The sequence below is a fragment of the Oryctolagus cuniculus genome, chromosome 13, assembly GCF_051225735.1.
Source record: "Oryctolagus cuniculus isolate XC-2025 breed Fujian yellow rabbit chromosome 13, ASM5122573v1, whole genome shotgun sequence".
Classification (NCBI taxonomy): Eukaryota; Metazoa; Chordata; class Mammalia; order Lagomorpha; family Leporidae; genus Oryctolagus; species Oryctolagus cuniculus.
Genome location: NC_142879.1, coordinates 91862689 through 91883395, shown reverse-complemented (window position 1 = coordinate 91883395; position 20707 = coordinate 91862689). Strand labels below are relative to the sequence as shown.

Sequence of the window (20707 nt, the reverse complement as noted above, 5' to 3'; positions counted from 1 at the left end):
ATGCATCTGCTTTCCCACAATATGGCGCTGAGAAGGGAAACAGCTTCTACACAGCTGCCTCCAGTTCAACCAATAAACTGTGGGACCTGCTCCTGATTGGAGGAGAGCAGCATACTCGGTGTGTGGGTAGCAGAGTTGGGATTGGCGGAAGAGGACTATAAAGGAGGAGAGAGACGGCATGCACCAGGAACATCTAAGGGGAACACCTGTGCAGCCACCGAGAGAGCCGGCCGGCGGTGTGCCGCTCCCCTGCGGAAGTGGGGAATGTGGCAGGGGGAACCGCCCTTCCACGGAGGTGGAAGGGACGGCAGCCAACCCGGGAAGGACCAGCAGCCAACCCTGGAAGAACCAGCAGCAAACCCGGGAAGGGCCGAGCAGACGAAAGAACAGCGCAGGGTCCTGTGTCGTTCCTCCACGAAGACGGGGAGCGACATAATGGTGCCGTGACTCGGATATGAAGCCTAGGCAGGGCTTAGTGTCGTTCCTCCATGAAGAGGGGGAGCGACAAGATCCTTGAGATGCATTGATAACTCATTTATTTGGTGCTTTCCAATTTCTTGATGTAGGCACCTATTGATATAAACTTTCCTCTTAACACTGCTTTTGCTGTATCCCATAAATTTTGATATGTTGTATTGTTATCATTTACTTCCAGAAAGTTTTGATTTCTCTTTTTGATTTCTGTATGACCCACTGTTCAATTTGGAGCATGTTGTTCAGTCTCCGTGTGCTTGCATATGCTCTGGAGATTCCTGAGTTGCTGATTTCTAGCTTTATTCCATTGTGGTCTGAGAGATGCATGTATGATTTTGATTCTTTTGAATTTGCTAAGACTTGCTTTATGGCCTAGTATGTAGTCAGTCCTAGAGTAGGTTCCATGTACTGCTGAGAAGAATTTATATTCTTTAAGTGCAGGATGAAAAGTTTTATAGATATCTGTTAGATCCATTTGGTCTATATGTCAATTAAATCTACTGTTTCTTTGTTGATTTTCTGTCTGGTTGATCTGTCCTTTGCTGAAAGTGAAGTATTGAATTCCCCCACTACTACTGTATTGGAGTCTTAGTCTCCTTTCAGTCTCTTAACATATCTTTTAAATATCCCGGTGCCCTGTAACTATGTGCATAAATGTTTATAATAGTTACATCTTCCTGTTGGATTGATCCCTTAATCATTATTTAGTGTCCCTTTTTGTTTTCTTTTAACAGTTTTGTTGTTAAAGTCTATTTTGTCTGATATTAAGATGGCTATGCCAGCTCATTTTTCATTTTGGTTGGCATGGAATATCTTTTGCCAACCTTTCACTTTCAGTCTGTATGCACCTTTGTTGGAAAGATGTGTTTCTTGTAAGCTGCAAGTAGATGGGTTTTGTTCCTTAATCCATTCAGCCAGTCTGCAAATTTTGACTGGAGAGTTGAAGCTATTTACGTTCATTATGACTATTGGTAAGTAGTGACTTGCCCTATCATTTTTCCAAAGATATTTCTAATATATATTTGAACTTCCTGTAATCTTTTACTGAGAGATTTTTTTTTCCTTTACCTTCTTTCATGTTGATGACAGTGTTTCTGTGTGTAACACATTTTAAGCATTTTTTGCAGGGCTGAATGAGTGGTGACAAATTCTTTCAATTTCTGTTTGCTATGAAAGGTCTTTATTTCACCTTCATTCACAAATGAGAGCTTTGCAGGATATAACATTCTGGGCTGGCAGTTTTTTCTGTTAGTGCTTGGGCTATATCTCGCCATTTCCTCCTAGCCTGTAGGGTTTCTGATGAGAAGTCTGCTGTGAGTCTAATTGGAGATTCTCTGATGGTAATCTGGCAATACTCTCGCACATTTTAGAATCTTTTCTTTATGTTTCACTGTGGTGAGTTTGATTACAATGTGTCATGGAGAGTATCTGTCCTGGTCCTGTCTATTGGGAGTTCTGTGTGCTTCCTGTACTTGAGGTCTCTTTCTTTCTCCAAACTTATGAAGGTTTCTACTAGTATCTCACTAAAAAGGCCTTCTAATCCTTTTTCTCTCCGTGCCTTCAAGAAGTCCCAGAACCCAAATGTTGGGTTTTTTAATAGTATCCTGTAGATTCCCAGTAATATTTTTTAGATTTCTAATTTCCTCTTCTTGTCTTTGGTTTGACTGTATACTTTGCTGTGCTCTGTCTTCTAAGTCTGATATTCTCTCTTCTGCCTCACTGATTCTGTTTTTAAGACTCTCAACTGTATGTTTTATTTGTTCTTCTGAATTCTTCATTTCATTTTGATTTCTCTTCAATATCTCAATTCCATGTTCTATTGGATTCCTCATTTCATTTTGATTCTTCCAAAGATTTCATTTTCTTGAGAGAGATTTTCTTTCATGTCCTGCATGGATTTCAGTAGTCCATGCATTTGTTTTTGATTACTTCTAAGTATTCTAATCATCAAATTTTTGAGTTCCATTTATTGCATTTCTTCTTTCTCATCGACTTCATAATCTTGTATTGAAGTGTCATGTTCTTTTTTTTTTTGACAGGCAAAGTTAGACAGTGAGAGAGAGACAGAGACAGAGAGAACGGTCTTCCTTCCATTGGTTCACCCCCCAAATGGCCACTATGGCCAGCATGTTGTGCCGATTCGAAGTCAGGAGCCAGGTGCTTCCTCCTGTTCTCCTATGTGGTTGCAGGGCCTAAGCACTTGGGCCATCCTCCACTGCCTTCCCGGGCCACAGCAGAGAGCTGGACTGGAAGAGGAGCATCCAGGACAGAACCAGCACCCCAACCAGGACTAGAACCCGGAGTGCCAATGCCGCAGGTGGAGGATTAGCCTAGTGAGCCACGACACTGGCCAAGTGTCATGTTCTTTTAGGAGTATCATATTGTCTTCCTTATTCTTGTTTTTTGGATTGTTCCAATTGTGGTTTGGCATTTGTGGAGATACTCATTGATTTCTTCTCCCCCCCCCCACTTCAGTGCCTTTTATTGTTTTACAATGACTTTGTAGATAATTGGACTGTCTGAATCTCTAGAGGCTTGTGGTGTGTGTGGCCAGAGATCTCTGTTCAGTTTTTCAAGATTAAGGGCATGCCTAAGGTGACACCCCCAGGTTTGGCATGGTAAATCTTCCCTCCCTTTTATTTTTTAATCAAATGGGAAGCAATTCTGCTCAGCTGAGCTCTTCTCCTCGATGGCAATCAGTGCCTGAGTGCTAGCACGATTGGGCATAATATTCATCTGCTCTGTTCCAAGGACCACGCAAAGGATCTGTTCAGTCCTCAGTGTAAGTTCATATTCCCCTGCAATGTCTCTCCCGGGTAACCAGAGCTGTCTGAGCTTGCAGCATCTGCCAATGAGACTCAAAGTCTCAGCCACACCTTGAGTTCTCCCACACACCCTCAGGTTTTTTTTCCCACAGTCCCAGTTCAGAAGCATCACACAGTCACAAGTTCCTAGCCGCCTGTTATTTCTCCCTACCAGAGTCGAGTCTCCACTCAGCTGATTGCTGGTTGCAGCCCAGAGCTGGAACAGCTGTTACATATGTCCAAAATGGCGCTTACTCTGTTGGCTCCTATGTCTTTGTAAGGTGATTTGAGAGAAATGTGTCTGTACTCTCCCTTTTATTTTTTATCTCCTCTAGTTAGGCTAGTGTACTTTCCCCCACAGGGCTTCAAGCCTCATTCCCTCTAGGCCCTTCCTGCTGCTTGTTGGCCAGTGTCTCAGGCTACTGCAGTCTCATCTCACCTCACTTTCCAGTGCTGGTGCCTAGGCTCTCAGCTATTTGAATTCCAAGCTGTGGGTGCCCAAGCCCTCCATGTAGGTCCACTGTGTCCCTCTAATTACAGAAGAGTTTCCTCTGCCATTTTTTCCCTAACTCTTCCCTTAGACTACACTATCTCCTCTTTTATTAAACTATCTTCATCTGGGCTAGATCAGTAAGCTCCCTGCCTATTCTGAAATCTTGGAACAGACAGACAAGCTTCCTTAATGCATGTGGTCTCAGCGCAGCATTTTAAGAGCTCTCAAATTTTCAACATATTTTTTTACTTCTATCAGTATAAATCCATGGTTTTTTTCCCCCCAAGGGTTCTATATATTGACAGTTTGTTTCCTACCAGTTCCTGGAGGTATTTTATTTTATTTTATTTTATTTTTCTGCTCCTACTCCTAGAACAATAATGAGAAAAAGTGAATATTATAGGTATTAATGTATCATTGAAATTTCAAAGGGAAATAGTATATATATGTTGTATTTGGGATTTTTGTTTTGTTTGATTTTTGTAGATAGTCTTTATTAGTGAATTAGTATTCTATTGATGTATAACATCATCACAAAATTACTTTCTCAAAGTCACATGCAATTGTAATCTCATATTTTGTCTGAGTCCATTCCTAGTGGCTAGTCCCAGTTCTTGACCTTGAGGACTACCTCAAATCACTTTGTTCATTCAGGAAAGACAGTTTGTCACCTATGATTTTTAAATCTGGATAATCCATTATAACCTACTTTTGTACTAACTTTTTTTAATTAATGATTTTGGAATTGTAAAACATCTGCAAAACTCTTCACAGTTCCCATACTGTAATCATCAGAGGGAAGTCACAGATCATGCTCACACTCAGCAGAAGCTTACACAACTTGACAATACTAAGAGACAGAAACGACTGTCGCCACACTCTCAAGTGTCCACCTCAGCTACATGGAGGAAGTTCCTTCATCACAGTAGTTTTTTAAATTCTTATCACAAGTGAAGGTTAAATTTCATAAGATGTTTATTTTGCATAAATGTAGATTTGTTTGAAAATGGAATTAGAGTTAAGCGAGGATGGCTAAGAAATGCATCTTTGATCATCTTCATGGAGTTTTAAAGATTTGGTATCCGAACTTCTGTTAATGGTGGCTGGAATCTCAAGGGTCTTAGGACTGAAATGTCTGAGGCTCTGAACACCTCTTTGCTTTACCCACAGCAGATTGGGAAAAAGAACAGTCTGTTTCTTTCACTCTGACACCAGTCAGCTTTTTGTGCTTTCTCGGTGATCAGTGGATTGTTAAAACTCATCCAGCTTTCTAGACTTGCTACAGTTTGAACTGAAGTGTGTTTATGTATGATACTAAAGGAAACACACAAGCCTGAAAATACCCTGTCTGGAAATAATGAGACCTTGAAGAGACATTAATTAACTTCCTATTTTAATCTGTGGCATCTATGTAGCTTCTAAGTTCTTTTAAAGAAGATTTATTTATTTATTATCTATTTAGAAGAGCCATAGCTCCTTGAAGTTCTTTCCCAACAAAGCTTAAATCTGTCAAGTCTGATTTGTAATCAGTTACAAATGTGACGTGGACAGAAAGATACATAAGGAATTTAAAAATCAATATTTGTATATCCTTAGTGTTTCAGCACATCTTCTCACAGCTTAATTCTTTTATTACAGCTGAAACTGAGACCCTAAATAATGCATTGAATTTTTATACCATCAGACCCCTGTCTCTAGTCTTCCTTCCTTACATTGACTCACTGAATTGAGGGACTTTAATAGCCAGCCCTGGAAGGTTATAATCAGATAGCACCTTAATGACTGGAATAGACTCAACGAGTTTCATTTAGGGGAATTTTAGGCCCAGAGCAAAAAGCACTGAAGCCCACTGGCCATCCAAACCCTGGTCTGAAGAGTTTGGCATTACTGACTAGTGAGGAACTTCAGCATGATCTGAGCCTGTTACTAGATGAGATAACCACTGTGACTCCAGCCAGCCCCTTATTGCCCAGCTGAAGAACAACATACAGCTGTCCCTATTCTACTCTCCTAATATTCTGACTCCCACCTTCTTACAGCCTCCTTTTAAAAATTCCAAAACACCTTATCCAGCACATTGGTAGTTCTGGAGTTAGAAGTCTTCTACCCCCTCATCTGTTGATAGACTGAACGGTATCTTTTCCTACCCTCACATCTTATCAGTATTTTGACTGAGCACTGGAAACAGGAACCAAGAACATTCAGAAATGGAAAATTTTGGCAAATGTGGCAGATATGTTCACACCCTTGTTGCTGCCAGGTGCCAATGGATAGATGGATAGAACAATTGGCTGTGGCAATGCACCAAGGTGTACCCACTCAAGCTGTTGGAGGAGGGAGAGGCCACTTCAGTCGGTGTTAACAGTCCCTGCTTTTGAGGTTTTGCCTTCTGGGGGAAACAGGGACAATCCCAGCAGCTGCCAGAGCCACTTGTTGCCCTGGGGAAATTCATATATTATGTTCCATCTTTGTTTTTGTGGTTTCAAAAATATTTATGTTAAAAACAGAGTAAAAGAGAAAGAGAGAACTTCCATCTGATGATTCACTTTCCCAAATGGCTGAAAAGGCCAGGGCTGGGCCAGGCCAAAGCTAAGACCCTAGAACTCCGCTGGCTCTCCCTTATGGGTGCAGAGGCCACTGTACATGGGCCATCTGCTGCTGCTTTCTCAGGACCATTAGCAGGGGGCTGAATCAGAAGTGTAACAGACAGAACTTGAACTGCTGCTCATATGGGATGCCAGCATTGCAGGTGGCTGCTTCAGCCACTGCACATCACTGCCAGCTGTACCACGGTTCTTTTAATCTGTTTTCCTTTCATCATTTTGGCCATCTTCTAGAATGTAGTTTAATTGCGGACTTTATTCCGTGGCTTTCAGGTCAGTTCCTGCATGCTCTTTTCCTCCCCAGTTCTGACTCTAGTATGATTGGACAGCAAATTTTTATCTTAAAATCCTAGATGACAGGATAACTTGATTTCTATACTAGTGGTTTTACCCCCTTGGTACCTGGCCAAGAAAACCACTTGTGTTTCACTAAGGTAATTTCTTGTGTTCTTTGCTTTCTGTGTTGAATTCTCATTGTTTGCGAAGAGCTGAGTGTTAATAAGGAAGATTGCTTTGGGTGTTTACTCATTTTCCAATATTTGGTGATCACTATAAGTATGACTACATCAGGCCTGTAACTGATTAACTCACTCTAAGTGGGTGGATATTATTTCACAATGAAAAGTGTCCTTATTTTGAACAGTTACTTTGAGGGACTCCTTCCCATCACTGGCCCAGAGATTGAATAGGGACAGTTTCATAAACCTGTCAGATATGTTCTGAGACATTGTATCAACAATTCTGATTCTTCTCTAAAACCCTAAGCAGTGTTCTTAAATACAGATTTCAGACTGCTTTAAAATCAACGGAATAGGTAAGAATGTCCAAAACTTGGGGGGGAAATCCTGGAACACCTAGAAAGTATCTAATGTAAAACAGGACAAAAGTTAATCAGACTAAATGAATTAATGACATCTGGGGATTTCCATCTTTCATTTAAAGTGTTGTTGGTTCTAATATTTCAATGTTTCACCTTCTAGGTCCAGGAAAACTGTTCCCGTGATTTCAGTGGTTTACTGTATTTTGGTAAAGTGTTGTTCTGTAACCAGAGAAGAAGTGTTTACTTTCTACTCCCTCCACTTAATTGCTCTAACATTCAAAAATTTTTATAAATATGGTATATGTGGGGGGGGCAATGTGATTGTCTTCATGAATTCATCAGAATCTGTTCCAATAACAGAATATATTTGGAAACATTGGCATATCTAAATCTCATGCATAAAATGCCTGGCTTGTAGGGCCTTCAGTCTTGCACTGAGTAAATGGACTTCTCGAATATTTTAGCATATCCAATAATTTCAAAATACTAGACACTGCAGCTTTAAAAAAATCTAGTTTTGTCATAGATTTGCCTTTTAACTTGGAGAATTTTCCAAGTGTGAGATTATATGTCAAAGGAAATTTAGTTACTGTATTTAAGGCAAATAGCCAATCCACAAACTATAACATACCTGCTTGTAGACTGTAACTCTGTTCATTGTTTTTAGACTGCTAACTTGGAGAGTTTTCTGGGTCTGAGACTAACATGGATACTCAACCTTTCATGCTGTACTTACATGAAAAGTCAGTTATCATGTCTACTATTTGATTGTATCTCTATTCACTATTTTTAAGATGTCAACCTGATTTATCTTGTGCTTGGTGTTTTCCTATTTGAGTTGTGTGCCTACTGCCTGTAAGAAGTCTACAGAAGTACAATTCTCAGCAGGATAATGCCTGGCACTTTGAGGTGATGATTTGCACCTACAGAATAAACAAAAGTAAGTTTAACAATGGACTTCAGGTAAATTTAGTTTGAGAGCCACTTGTTTAACCTCTCTGTTGCTCAAATTGGGACAAAACTGTTCTTTGAAAATGCCTCCTGTTCATGACTTCCCTTCCAACATGGTAGCAGATCAATAGCTGGGTCAAATCTAACTGGGCAATGAGGGATAAGTAAAATTTAGCTGCAGGATGGCTGATCAGCGTTGTGCCCCCCAAAAGATCTTGATCACAAAGAGGAAATAAATATCAAGATGGAATCACAGGTTTTAATCCTAAACAAAATTAGGTTAAAGCCAAGAGGTTTTAAAGGGAGGGTCATTATGTGTGGTTGCCTGGTAGTCACTGTCACAAAAGACTCTGATAGAACTATACCCATTAAAGAGTACCCCAATTTCAAAAGAGAGATGCTAACTAGAAGTGATACCTGCCATCCTCACATGTAGTGCTAGATTCTATAGACAGCACCTACAGCACACCTAGGGAGGTGTTGAGAAAGGGCTTTGACCTCTTTGTACATGAGAAGCAAGGATTAGGACTGGAAGGAATGACTCAAAATTTGGGGAAAATAAAATGACCAATGGTATACATTTAAAAATGTGGACATTCCACCAAAAACTGGCTGCGGTGTCTGAGAATAACAGCCACTTGTGAAGTACTGCAGGAGACAGAGCTCACTTTTGGTCATCTCACCACAGTGCATACAGCTTACTATGTGCTGCCGCTTCTGTAACAACAAGGATCTTACTGCTTACTTCAGGCCCTATGGTAAAAACTAACCTGTACTATTTGATAACTGAAATGGTCCTGTAAAACTGAATCATATTTTAATCCATCCACCTTGCCCTCAGACTCCCCTGAGGAAACTATGTGACTGATTATAGGTCATGTAAGATACATCTTATTAGGCTGGATCTGACTGATATCCCCTTACAGGTTACAGATCGGGAACTCTTCGTGTATCAAAACAGCTTCACAGGACAGGACAATCAAGGGTTGGATATGAAGTAGTAACTCTCCCAGAAACTGCAGAATCAATAGCACTGCCACAAGGTATCTTAACCCAGAAAGCTGAGCTCAAAGCACTCTCCCATCCCTTGCAGCTTAGAGGAAGCACAAGAATAAATATCCACAGCATTGAAAGGGGAATATTGATGGCCTTGGCTGTTGCTGGGTTAGCAATGATGTACCTGGGCCTCCTTTTTATTCAAAGAAAATAGAAAAACATACAGAAGTCTGCCAGTTTCCAAAACTTGCCTCACAGTTATGTCTTCCACTGGTAGGATCTTACTATCTCTGTCCCACAGTTAGGAATGGGGACTGAATTTGGCACATTGAAGCCTTGGCCAATTATATTCAAAGTGTCATAAATGACAGAGCCAGAGGACTGTGCTTATTAAATAACAGAAGTTTCCTACTGAGGCAAGTAGTTCTCTAAAGCTACAGCTGCTAGGGGGAAAACATGCCTCCCCTGAAACAGAATGCTGTGTAGACATTGTTGATAATTCCACAACTATCTCCTTAGCTCACCAAGATAAACACACTCAGGTTGGTTCTATGTTTTAATCTATGGCTCCCCTCCTGCTATGGGACTGAACAATTCTGGTGGAAAAATAATCTTTCTGGTTTTCATTACAGGGAGAGGAATGCTAGTGTGTCATCATTGTGGAATGAGGAGGCACCTGCAAGATAAAGCTGTGCAAAGATAAACTGGGCCAGAATCTATCATGGTTCACTTCACATGCAGCTGTCCATATTCTTTGATCCCCTATTCCTGATTCTTCCTTCCTTGTAGCCTCCTTTAAAATCCCCAAATCATCCTCTTTCAGCAGGGTTCCAAATACTGGGACAGAAGTATGCTATACTCTATCTTCAATAGATTAAATTATCTATTTCTTTTATGCTTAAACTTGTGCTTTTTATTTTCAATCAGCACTGGGAAAAAGTAATGAGATTTTAGTAGCAACCACTTTGAGAATGTGGAAAGAACTTGAATTTTATAAGAAATTACCCAAGCTGGGATGTGGATCTGTCCACAATTATGGTTGTAAAGGCAGTGGTCCTAACAGTGCTCTGCTGCCCAGTATACTGCCTGTACCCAGATAACATGCAGGCTATGCCTGCAGGGTCTTGGCTCTTTAGGAAACATAGAGACATAATGAGATTCATGGGTGATAGAAAACCACTGTGGACTAGGTTGGCTGGGGAAGTGATGGCAGAATGAGAACAGAACAAACATGGGTGTTTTTATTTTTATTTTTTTAAGATTTATTTTATTTGAAAGGCTGAGTTACAGAGGGAGAGGGATAGATGCAGATAGAGAGATCTTCCACCCACTGGTTCAGTCCCCAAATGACTACAATGTCTAAAGCTGGACAGGGACAAACCAAGGATCCGGGAGCTTCTTCTGGATCTCCCCCATGGGCACAAGTACTCAATAACTTGGGCCATCTTTTGAGCTTTTCCCAGGCATGGTAGCAGGGAGAAGGATTGAAAGTGGTACAGCTGCTACTTGAACTGGTGCCCATATGGGATTCTGATCTTGCAGGCAGCAGCCTAACCCATTATGCCAGAATGTTGGCCCCCAAACTTGGGGGGAAAATGCCCAGGATCACCTAGCCATCAGGGAAATGCAAATAAAAACCACAATGAGATTTTACCTCAAGCTAGTTAGAGTGGCTATAACTCAAAAATTTTTAAAAATGCAGCAAGGATGGGAGAAAAACATACATTAATGAACTGTTGTTGGCAATGTAAATAGGTATAACTATTATCACAGAGTGTACAGACAATCCTCAGAAATCTGGAAATAGATATACCAATGAACAAGCCAGCCTACTCCTGGGAATTTACTCAAAGGGAATGAAATCAGCCAATGAAAGGGGTTTGATGCCCCCAGGTTTATAGAAGCTAAATTAGCAATAGCTAAGATATGGAATCAATGCAGATGTCCATCAACCAATAATTGGATAAATGAAATGTGGTATATATACATTACAGAATAATACTCAGCCATAAAAATGACTGAAACCCTATCTTTTGCAACACAATGAAAATATGGGAAGTAATCAATGGTGAGAGCATAAAGAAAAAGATCTTTTAGAATGTGGTAACATGTTTGTAACTAGACTGAGGGGAAAGAGGTATTGAAGAAAGGTATGAAAAAGATAGTCATATGGGATGTAACACACATGGAAAATTAAACAGACTAGGAGAGAATAGTCCAAGACTTAAGAGAAAAAAAAAAACTCAGCTCAGAATACTGTACCCTGCAAAGCTCTCATTTTGAATAAAGGTGAAATAAACACCTTCCATAACAAACAGAGATTGAAAGAATTTGTCACCACTCATCTTACAAAAGATGCCTACAAAAGCCTTGTGAAAGATGCTTAAGGATGTGTTACACATAGGAACAAAGAAAGTCATCGTTAGGCAAGAATGTGAAGGCAAAAAATCTGCCAATAAAAACAAAGGAAATGCAATGTAAAAAATAGGAATATTTATGGAAAAATGATAGGGTCAAGTCATTATCAATAGTAACCATGAATTTAAATGGTGCTAACTCTCAAGATACACATTGGCTGAATGGATTAAAAAATAATACCCATCTATTTGCTGCCTACAGGAAACATACCTCACCAACAAAGATACACACAGACAAAAAGTAAAAGGATGAAAAGTATATCCCACGCTAACAAGGCAAAAAAGCACAGGTGTTGCCATCCTAATACTGGAAAAATAGACTTTAACAAAAACTATTAAAACTGACATCTTAATGTATGCTAAACTGATCTTCTGTATATAAAGAGAATCAAAAATGAATCTTGATGTGAATGGAAAGGGAGAGGGAGTGGGAGGGACGTTATGGGGGGGAAGCCATTGTAATCCATAAGCCGTACTTTGGAAATTTATATTCATTAAATAAAAGTTAAAAAAAAAAAACCTGACAAAGGCACTATGTAATGAATAAAGGATCAATTCAACAGGAAGATATGACTATAGTATCCAAGTACAGGGTGTACCAGCTATTTAAGATAAATATGAATGAATATTAATAAAGAGACATAGACTTGAATACAGTACTAATGTATGATTTCAATACCTGTCAATACCTGTCTATAATCAATGCACAGATCAACTAGACAAAATCAACAAAACCAACAGTGCTAATTGACACTATGTTCCACATGGACCTAATTGATATCTACAGAACTGTTCAATCCACAGTTGCACAATACACATTCTTCCCATCAGTGTGTGGAACTTCCTCTAAAATGTATTTGCATGTTTGGTTATAAAGCAAGTCTCAGAAAATTAAAAAAAATTAAAATCATGCCATGCATCTTCTCTGAGCACAATGGACTATATTTAGTTGTAGCAGGGGGCAATCTTTCCTGCTGAGCACCCTGCAGAGATGGAGAAGCCATCTGTGTCTGTGTGTGCAGCACCTCAGGAAGCTTTGTGCAGATTCCAGAAAGGAGAAACAGTAGTTACCCTTACTGAGAGACTTCGAGGTGGTGGGACTCATTGCTCCCTGTCATTCATGGTAGTCCCATGATGAGTCTTTTGTGAAGCAACTGGAAGTACACAGAACATTCAAGAGTGCTTCCAGGAGGCAGTGGGCACAGGAAGAAGGAGCACTAAGGACCCTGCGCCCAGATAGGGGTGCATTGACAACAGGACCTCAGCTGAAAGCCATGATATCATGTTTGGGAAGCAACGGTTTCTTTGGGCAGGATACAAATTCTCAGGGTTTACTCTGAGTTCCTTTATCTGTGGTGTGGCTCCCTCAGGTTAGACATTTTTGAGACTTCTGTTCACATATCATGGGATTCAATCCGACATCCAAGCATACTTCAAAAATTTCATGGAAAATGGAACTAAAAATAAGTATTGGCACAAAAATACTTGATTTTTAGATACTTTTATTTATGAAAAAGATTTATGGAGAGAGAGAGAGAGATCATTGATCTGCTGGTTCACTCCCTAGATGGACTCAACAGCCAAGGCTCAGCCAGGCTGAAATCAGGGGTCATAACTTCATTGGGTTCTCCCACCTGGGTGGAAGGGATTCACACACTTGGGCCATCTTCCACTGCTTTTCTGAGGACATGATCAGGGAGCTGGATCAGAAGTGTAACAGCCAGGATGTGAACTGGTGCCCATATGGAATGCCAGTGTTGCAGGTAGTAGCTTTACTTACCATACCACAATGTGGCCTTGCAAAAAAAAAAAAATGTTTGGAATCATTTTTTTTTCAATCATACACATTTTCATGAATTCTTTGAAGATCGTTCATAGGCATGGGTTTTGAAAACCTTTGACAGCTACATAAATTTATCTTTTAATTCCATTTTCCATGAGATGTGTGAAGTACCTTCCTATTTTGTTTTTAATTCTCCTAGACTAGTGATGCAAGACACAAGTAGAAGGAAACGGGCAAAGAGAATAAACTCTTTCAAATGGAAAAACATGGCAAAATTGTGGTAGCATATTTTAAAATCTAAATTGCTCCAAAGAAGACTTTAGTTGTGTATATTCTTGTGTTAATTTTATATGAATGCAGCTTTTGAGAGCCAAAAGGATTTCAAAATATTCATGGAAAATGGAATTAAAACATGTTTATTTTGGTGCAAAATTTTTTGAAATCCATAGATATATGGGTTTTTAAAAGTTCATGAAAAAATGCATATGATAAAAGAACTGTGTGTGGATTTCCAAAGATTTTTTGCATCAAAAATAAAGCTAAAAACATGAATTTTTGGAACACCCTTGTATTTCAAGTTCTTGGGTGAATCTTTTAGGGTAAGGAGTTATGAAGTTTCATGTTGTGTCTAAAATCATTTTCTTAAAGTCATGAGAAGTTTGAATTCATAGGAAGGAATGAGCCTAGTCTCAGAGGTCCTGTGGGATGTCAAATCCAAGGAAGGCAGATGGCAGTCAGGGAGTTTTCTTTGAATTAATAGGAAGGGTACATGTGGACAGCTGAAGTCACTGCCTATCCCAGATGTGCACTGGTTACCAGATGAAAAGATCAAGCAACATAGTTGGTTCTGCTTACTTGGTGAATATTTCTGTTCCATCTACATAAAAACCCACAGGCACAGACATCATCAGCATCATTCTACAGGTGCTCCGAGCTGCATTAAAGTGTCAAAGTCCATATTCCTGATATTGGATTATGGGGTGCCATACAACATCACTATGTGCTTATTAATAAATGCCCAACATTAATAAGCCTGTGTGGGGCCGGCACTGTGGCACAGTGGGTTAATGCCCTGGCCTGGGGCACCGGCATCCCATGTGGGCGCCTGTTCAAGACCTGGCTGTTTCACTTCTGATCCAGCTCTCAGCTATGGTCTGGGAAAGCAGTAGAGGGTCCTTGGGCCCCTGCACCTGCATGAGAGACTCAGAAGAGGCTCCTGCCTTCAGATTGGTGCGGCTCCAGCTGTTGCGGCCAATTGGAGAGTGAACCATCAGAAGGAGGACCTCTCTCTCTCTGCCTCTCCTTCCCTCTGTGTAATTCTGCCTTTCAAATAAATAAATAATTAAAAAAAATAAGCCTGTGTGGGTTTTGCCTAACATTCAGAGAAGAATTCTGAATACCAGCATAAATGAATGAGGCAGCATGATATGTTTTTAGACTTTTATTCAGTGGGAGAAATACATAGGAGAGTGAGGGCCCTATCTAAAAGAGAGAAATCTGGGTCCATACTGAGTATCAGGAGCCTGCTGCATGGCAGAGCATGTAGGCATTGGGCAGGTGGCTCAAATGCCATACGCCCTGGAGGCACAGGGGCAGCACGGGCCACAATGGTAAAAGGCCAATAAGAATGGAAAAGGGCAAATGGGCTGGCACACTGTGTCCCAGGCTTTTAATTCACTTCCAAAGGGGAGTGGTTAATTTACCTGATTGGCCAATGGGCACACAGGTGTAGCGAGGTAGGGGCATGCGTTCATAGGGGTATGATCTTCCAGTTCACAAACATGATCAATTTTATCCTGTATGCCTACCTACATCATCCCCAACTCAGGTTGTTCCAGGCCTCATAATTTGCCTATACCTGGAAAAGCCCAGCTGCCCTGGCCCTTGACATGCTCTGTGGTAAAGCTGTTGGTCCTGGCCCCCTCAGGAGTACTCACTCTGGGGCTGGGTCTCTTGGTGGGACTTTCCACTTCTGTAACTTCCTTGCTCAGCAGTACTGCGGGAGCCTCTTCAAGCACAGAGCCTGGTAGACATGGGTTGCACTGACATTTTTTGCCTCCAGGCTCTGCTCCTAATAGGACCCCTTTGTGATGCTTCTGACTCCCAGAAAAGCTGGGGAACCCAGGAGCCAAAAGATCAGGTTCTTTGAGTCAAGCCTCTGCTGCTTTGTCAGCTGGATTTTCTTGCCAGAAATCCAGTAGGCAGTCACTGCTGTACAGGACAAAGCAGGACATCGTTGGAACCTTAAATCACCCCATTCCTCTCAGGCCCTGTAAGAGGTGTAGGTTGGGAGCTGAACGGTGGAGTAATGGTTACCCCAGGTGCTTGAAAGGGAGGTGGTGGAGAGAGGACTGAAAATAAAGATGCTGCCTTGTACTGTGTACAAGTACAACTGCACTTGTACCTTGTGCACTTCCACTTTCATTTGCTCCTTGGGTAGCAGACACAGATAAACACCACCTTCGTGCATACACACAACTACTGAACTTAGAAGCTGTGAGTACAATGCACCCTTTTAGTAATATCAATCTGTTTGCTTACTTATCTGTCACAGGCAATAAACCCCAGCAACAGGGAAGCTGCCAATGTACACTGTAGGAGGCAGTAGGTGATTACTCAAGTACTTAACACCCACCTGGAAGACCTGGATTGAGTTCTGGGCTTTTAGCTTTAAACTGGTCCCAGCCCTGGCTGTTCCAGGCATTTGGGGAGTGAAACAGGGGGTGAGATTGTTATGCCCAGTCCGATTATCCCCAAAGACAACCAAGGAGCCAACACCACTGTAAGACACACCAGAGTTTTATTGCAAGCTCAGGCCTGGACTCCCAACCATCACCGATGCAGCGGATCAGAATTGAGAGCCCAGACTCTTCAGTTAATATGGTTTTTGTAGGGTTTTCAGAGACATTATACACCATTACATTATACATTATACATTATAGCACCATTCAGCAAATTATCTCATTCTGCAGGAAATTTGAAGAACATCTCTTAAAATTGATTAATGTATCTAGCAGTGTTATTAGACCTAGTAAAAGTGGTTGGATGGCTTTGAGGTTGATGCTTTTTAAATGATTGGCTAAAGTATAGGGTCCAAGCTGCTAGGGTGCATGTGCCAAACTGCAGGGTTTCAGGATGTTATCAAACACCTTAACTGCCTGAAAAGACACCTGCATTTTTAGGTATTTCCCTGCTATCTGCTGATTGGCTGTTGCTAGGGGGGTTTATCACAAGGGGATTTTATTTTTCTTCTTTCAGGAGCTTTTGGCTTAGGGTTCAGGGCCCGACAGGCCCAAGTTACACGACAGAGGCCTAGTCTAAAAGCTGCACCTTGGTCCAGACTCAATTTTTCTCAAGATCTCTATCTCTCTCTCTCTGTCTTCAAAAAAAAAAAAAAAGGATTCTGATATTCCACAACTTTGCCATTAATTGGTGTTTCATTTAAAAGCAAATTACTGGGGTTGGTGTTGTGGCTCTCTGCCATGTTGGCATCCAATGTGGGTGGCTGGTTGACTTCTGATCCAGCTCCCTGCTAAAATGATTGGGAGACAGCTGAAGAGGGCCCAAGTGCTTGGGCTCCTGGCTCCCACATGGGAGACCCAGATGGGGTTCTTCAACTCTGGCTTCAGCCTGAGTCAGCCTCTTCTGCTGTGGCCAACCTCTCACTGTAACTCTGCCTTTCTTTTTTTAAGATTCTTATTTATTTTACTTGAAAGTCAGAGTTACACAGAGAGAGAAGGAGAGGCAGAGAGAGAGGTCTTCTACCCACAGGTTCACTCCCCAATTGGTCACAACAGCCAGAGCTGCAGAGATCTGAAGCCAGGAGCCAGGAGTTTCTTTCAGTTCTCCAACACAGATGCAGGGCCCCAAGGGCTTTGGCCATCTTCTACTACTTTCCCAGCCCATAGCAGAGAGCTGGATAGGAAATGGAGCAGCCAGGACTCGAACCAGCTCTCATATGGGATGCTGGCACTGCAGGTGGTGGCTTTATCTGCTAGGCCACAGTGCTGGCCCCTCTGCCTTTCAAATAAACAAATCTTAAAAAATTGAATCAGCAATCTAATGTTTCTGGAATGGCACATCTGTGTGGCACAGTTTGTGTTTCCCTTAGTGGTATTCATTTGTTCTCTACTTGATACAATATCCATTCATGTCTCTGTCTATTTGCTTGAGGGCTTCTTTGTCGTTTTCTTAACTGTTTGGAGGAATTCTTTGTTGGGTACATGCACTGAAAACATGATCTCCCAGTTGCAGGTTTCTATTTTCACTCTCCCTCTCTGGGATCTTTTGATTAAATAGTTCTCAATGTAGTGAAACTTACATGGGTAAGGTGGGAGCTCATGAGTGGACAAAGGAGCTGAGAAGTTGCCAGCTGCTTCCTTGCTGTAGGCATACACAGCTAAAATACCACCCCCTTCCATGCTGACTCAGCACCTCCACTTTCCCATGATGTAACTGAGCCTCACTCCTCCAGCAGGCAGAAGACATTTAGAAGATGACCACGTGCAGACATGGGGAAACCTTCCCAGAGGTCACCATGTACACCTCACACCATCCAAACTCCCCCTGATTTGTACATTCCTTTAGGGGAGACTGAATTTGGGTGAGAACAATTCTCCCCAGAGAGGTTGCTCACAATCACCTTTGAGGGTGTGCTGTCTCTTTAAATAAGTCCTCCTCCCACTCTTGAACTTTATCTGTATCTCTGAATTCATCTCTGCTGAGATAAGTGTTTGGAAAAAATTCAGTTTTTTTCTCAGGCCAGGGAAAAGCAGTCAAAGATGAAGATGACTGAAGTACTTAGGCTCCTACATCAATATGCAAGACCTGGATGGAGTTTCTGGCTCCTGCATTTGTCCTGGCCCAATCCTGGTGATTGGGCCATTGTGACCATCTGGGAAGTAAACCAACAGATGGAAGATATCTGTGTGTGTGTGTGTGTGTGTGTGTGTGTGTGTGTAACTCTCACTTTCAAATGAGTCTTTTGGTTTTTTTTTTAAAGAAGATATTAGTTCAACAAGTGCTCTCCTTCAATACAGAAATATATGCCCCTGGAAGTCAGGGAGATTTTTGTAAGCTATAATTTCCTTAGGTGGAACAAAGTGGTTTTTTTTAAAGATTTATTTATTGATTTGAAGGGCAGAGTTACAGAGATGCAGAGACAGAGAGAGAATCTTCTATCCACCGGTTCACTCTCCAAATGGCCACAATGGCTGGAGCTGAGCTGATCTGAAGCCAGGAGCCAGGAACTCCTTCCTCATCTCCCCTGGTGGGTGCAGGGGCCCAAGTATTTGGCACATCTTCCACCGCTTTCCCAGGTACATTAGCAGGGAGCTGGGATGGAAGTGGAGCAGCTTGGACTCGAACCCATATGGACATCACAAACCAGACACTACAAAGTGTATTCTCTTAAACCATCTTTCAACAGGGATAGCAGAAATCAAATTATATCCTACTGTGACACCAAAAGTGATGCTTGTTCACAGTACTGCCTTTCCCTCTCCCTTTAAAGTGGACAGGAAGACAGGAAAAATAGATTATTTTTCCTTTAATCTAAAAGTTATATGACTTCCAAGAATGCTTGAGTTGCTGTTGTTTTGATGTTTGGCTGCCAAAACACTTCCTTTGCTCCTCAAAGACTCACTTAGGTTTTCCTCAAAGCTCACAAGTTCTCAGGTGTGAAGAAATCAGCAAGTTAATATTTGGCATCAGTAAGTCTCTCAGCTTCTGGAAAGATCTTGGAAACTAAGAATCATCTCCCACAATTCTCCCAGTACCTATGTCTGATGCAGAGTTGTGCTATAGGCTGGGGAGGGAGGGGAGGCAAGAGCAGAGGCAGGTGATTTCTAGAATGTCCTCTGGGCTCCTTGTGCTCCATGGCCTTCCCTCTCCTGGCAAACTGTCTGTGGCATCCTTCTGTCCCCCTCTGCTGGGGCTCCCTCTCACCTCCTCCTGACTTTCTCTTTCCTTTTTGTGACACTCAGCATCTCAGTGCTCTTCTGCTCTGACTGAGAGTCCAAGGTCTAAGCAGGAGACAGAAACCATACCTGTGATTTTAACAGAGAACTTAATGAAAGAATTGCTGGAGTAGAGGTTTGGTGCAGCAGTTTAAGCCATTGCTCAAGACACCTGCATTTTACTCCAGAGTGCCTGGGTTCCAGTCCCAGCACCACTTCTGATTCCAGCTCCCTGCTAATTGCACTCCAGAAGGCAGCAGGTGATGGCTCAAGTACCTGGATTCCTGATACCCACTCTGGAGACCTGGATTGAGTTCTGGCTCCTGGCTTTGACCTGGCTCATCATTTGGGGAGGGGACAAGTGAATTGGGCAGTCTGTCTGTTTCTGTCTTGCCTTCAAATAGTAATTCACTGATTAAAAAATTTAAGCCTTTCCAACAAGAGCAAAGTTATTAGCTAGTAAGCAGGAGTGGCATAGCATACAGGAAGATGTCCCAGAGTAGAGGCCAGCACTGTGATATAGCTGGTAAAGCTGTTGTCTGCAGTGTGGGCATGCCGTATGGGCTCCAGTTTGAGTTTTGGATGCTCTATGTCCAATCCAGCTCTCTTTTAAGACCTGGGAAAACAGTAGCAGATGGCCCAAGTCCTTGGAATCATGCACTCATCTTGGGGACCTGGAAGAAGCTCCAGGCTCTTGGTTTCAGATCAGCTCAGCTCTGGCCATTGTAGCCATTTGGGGAATGAACCAGTGTGTGGGAGACTTCTTTCTGTGTCTCTTCGTCTGCCTCTCTGTAAATATGCCTTTCAAATACATGAATAAATCCTTTTTTAAAAAAAAAATTACCCCAGAGTAGCCAATGCAGGGAACAGCATTGCTGGGAAGATTCTAGAAGGAACCAGTGCCTTCTTCCTCTTCCAGCCCTGCAGTTTCCCCACATCTACCCCTTCTATGTGGAGCCTCACACTGAGCAGATGGCCAAGGAGCTGGTGATGTTTGCAAGGGTGGCCCCAGCTTTACAGAGCAGAGTACAGAAGGCATGGAGCAATGAGGTGGCAGCTGGGTAACTGGGCCCCTCTCACCACCAGCAGGTGCTCCTGTGACCTGGGTCATGTGACCAGCCAGCAGCTATGGTGCTAAATCTCAGCCCCACAAAATTCTTCATGCTACCCCCAGAGAGAAAGAAGCTTTCACAATCTGAGTTGGGATTGAAAATACAAAGTCTGTTCTGTCCTGCCCACCATTCTGCCATGACTACCAAATCTGGCTTCCCTCAAGATGGCTTTCTCCTCCTAGTGTTAGAATGCCTAAGACTGTATGCTAGAAATGATTGCCCCCACCCTTTCTGCTCTACCCCCACCTCCATAACAGACTTCCTGATGGAAGGGCCTTCTACCCTCTACCTGTTGTT

General features: G+C 42.0%; 1 long non-coding RNA gene across 1 annotated transcript; it reads left to right on the top strand.

Annotated features, from left to right (window-relative positions):
* The first annotated feature begins 4038 nt into the window (after positions 1–4038).
* Positions 4039–9974, top strand: LOC149122748 (uncharacterized). Its single transcript, XR_016219164.1, has 3 exons — positions 4039–8134; positions 9072–9188; positions 9774–9974. It is a non-coding gene; the product is annotated as an uncharacterized LOC149122748 (long non-coding RNA).
* Positions 9975–20707: the final 10733 nt, after the last annotated feature.